The sequence below is a fragment of the Octodon degus genome, unplaced genomic scaffold, assembly GCF_000260255.1.
Source record: "Octodon degus isolate 3935 unplaced genomic scaffold, OctDeg1.0 scaffold00135, whole genome shotgun sequence".
Classification (NCBI taxonomy): domain Eukaryota; kingdom Metazoa; phylum Chordata; class Mammalia; order Rodentia; family Octodontidae; genus Octodon; species Octodon degus.
The window spans coordinates 6,685,009-6,688,384 of NW_004524711.1; positions in this window are offsets into that span (position 1 = coordinate 6,685,009).

The window sequence follows — 3,376 nt, forward strand, 5'->3', positions numbered from 1 at the left end:
CTGAAACACAAAAGCCAGCACTCAAGAGTTAAATAAGGAGAGGTTTAATTTTTTCACAGTTTCTGTCCTTGAATGGCTGGCTCTAAGGCAAAGACATCGTGACCAAGGAGCATGGAGGAGCAAAACTGCTTAGTTCATGGTGGCCAGGAAGCAGGGCACCAGAGCGGAAGGACCCTGGGACCAGACACAGGCCCTAAGATACATCCATGACCACCCAGCCACAACTGGAAGTGTGCTCCAACAGTCCCCAGATGGACCCCAAAGCTAAGCACCTTAAATGTCACCCTAACTTCACCAGATAAGGGCATCCATATTTGAAGTTCTTATGAAATTTTAGTTATTAACATCAAAGACTGCAAAGAGAAAGTTACTACAATATATACTTTTGGGTTAAAAAAGCAAAATAAAAGATAATAGGAAGCAGAAAGATAAATCTTTCTCAAAGGAAAAAGAGATAGAAAGATGAATGGAAAGAGGAGAAAGAGAAGGAAAGGGGGATGAAATAGGAATTAAGATGGGTAACTTACATATACCAACTTGCCAGAAGGCATGTAAATGCTATTTACTATAAATATGTATGAATGGAATGGAATGGAATGGAATGGAATGGAATGGAATGGAATGGAATGGAATGGAATGGAATGGAATGGAATGGAATGGAATGGAATGGAATATGTGGGAACTTGTGGGAAAGAGAAGGGGGAGAGGAGAGAGACAGAAACATAGACAAAGAGACAGAGACAGAGACAGAGACAGAGACAGAGACAGACATAGAGATAGAGATAGAGATAGAGATAGAGATAGAGATAGAGATAGAGATAGAGATAGAGATAGAGAGAAGATATTGTTCCCTGAAATATTTAGGTCATACTGATAATGAAATAAAAAGATTTCTAGTTTATCTAAGATTCAGATTTAATGGGCTTCTTGTGTTTAACCTGCTTAATTTGGCAGTAGAGAAATGACTGGGATCCAGCCCAACTTGTCTACTTACTTCACAAACTTCTGTTAGCCTTTGCTAGGTGTGGGTAAAAAAACCTTTAAAAAACATGAAAGTATCATTGAGGAACTTCATTGCTGCTACCTCACTATGTGGTCTTAGATCTGTTACTTGACTTCCGTGAAAAAATACATCTTCCTCTGTAATGTGGGGATAATAATTTCTAAGCTGGTCTCCACCTGCAACTAAGAGTGATGAAGCCTGTCTTAAGGTGCTTTTCTCATGGTTGAGACAAAGTACCTGACATACCCAAAGTTAAATGTGGAAAGGTCTATAAACAGAGCTTTTAATGTGAAATAATTTTGGCAAAGTCTAAGTTATTAGTCAAAATCTAGTTTCTCTTGTACATAACAGCACATTCCTGTAGTAGCAGCATTTGGGAAGCTGAGGCTAGAGGATCACCACCAGTTTTAGGCCAGCCTGGGTTACAGGGTTACATACGAAGTTCAAGTACAGCCTGAACTACATCATGAGATCCTGTCTCAAAAAATTAATAATAATAACAATAATAATAATAATAATAACAACACTTTAAGCTTTAGTTACTCTATTGAGCATCTTCAGCAATGATGAAACCAGAGATTTTTGACTGAGTACTCAATCCCTTGTGTCCTAATGCTATAGTATTACCGCCAAATTTCACTACCCTGAGGACCAGCTGTCTCTGCCATTTCTTCCCTGTCTGTTCAAGATACTGCCCTAATGAACCCCCTGCCATGGCAAGAGCCATGAAGGATTCCAAGCTTACAGCAGCTGCAGGTAAATAGGCCATACAGATGAGTGAATCCCTCCTCCTAGTGAACAGGTCCTCTGGTGGGAAGAACTGGGAAATAAGTGGAACAGCATGACAGTGTCTTTGACCCTGCCCATTTACCTTCTTTGAGCCTGAGTTTCTTTTGCTCTCTCTACATAGTTCAATATTAAAGCCTGAGTGAGGAGTGCAAGGCTGAAATGACCCCTGAAAGTCATTGTACCTTGATTCCCAAGGTGACTGTGGCACAAAGGACACCTACTCCCAGTGTGTAGGGAGGGACAGATTTGTACAGCCCTATCTCTACTTCCACCTGCAACTAAGTGATGAAGCCTGTCTTAAGTTACTTTTCTCATGGCCGAGGCAAAATACCCAACACACCCAAAGTTAAAAGATTAAGGTTTATTTAGGTCACAGTTTGCAGAGATTTTAGTCCATAATTGGCTGGTTTTAATGCAGAGTGGTATATGGCAGAGGGGCAACAGTTAATGGTGGTAGAAAGCACCAAAAACAACAAAAGAGAGAGAGGGAAGGGACAAGCCTCTTTCTGCTCTTTATGTTGTATGCAGGTTACCTGACCTGAAGCGAGTATAGCACTCAGACTCTTAATCTCAGCAGTGGACCATGAATCAGTAATAACTCTAGATTCAGCCCTCTCTAAAATGCTTGCCCCCATGACCACATGAGGTTGTGGGAGGAAACTGAGACACCAACCAGAACAAATCTTTGCTCAACCAGGCACAGGTTAGAAGCTCCCAATAGTGTGCTACCAAGTGTGCTGCAGACTAGCCAGAGAAGGAGAATTCATTCTTCATGGCTTCGTGTTGACTTTTGCTTTGCTTCAATTATTTTTATGCATTAGTGGCCATCAGCAAGCTAGTCACTGCCAAATGTCTAAGTCTAGGAGCATGATTATAGGAGAAAAAAATCTGAAAATGTATCAAGATTTACAGAGCAAAACATACTGGCTACCTTGATTTTTCTTTCTCTGTGTAGAAAAATTCTAATTGAAATCAATTCTGAGAGAACAAAGCTGAGAGGCTGTCCTGTTCAAACATTGTCAAGTTGACAAAATATTCATTAAGCATCCACTGTGCGCATAGGGTAAGAATGACTGAAACTGTTTTATCATGAAGTACACAACCATATGACTTCCAGTCTCTGGAGATTCAGAGTCATTCTCCAGCATCTCCTTACCCAGGACCTACTGCAAACTCAGCAAGGTTGGAAGGGATTCATTGCCATAGCCAGGGGCAACTTCCATGCCACCCACAGAGCCTTCTGTCCCTTGCTGTGCCTTAGGGCATGGTTTACTTCCCAGCAAACTCCTAACTAGTCAGTGATTGAGTAAAGTACTCATATTTTTTTTAAAGTTCGTCTTGAAATAAGGTGTGTTTTCACCTGAATGCTTGCTGAAATGCTCACACCATTAACTCGGGAGTAGCTTTCATCTGATGCCTGGGCCCCAAAGCCCCCTACCTCAAATCTATGTGCTGTATCTGTGAGAGGCAAGAGAAAGAGGTAAACTCTCCTCTGCTCCAACCTATCTTTCCATCATCTTCCACCTGAATAAAGATGAGATTCTCATTCATCTTCTTTCTCATTCATCTTATTTTTTTTTAAAT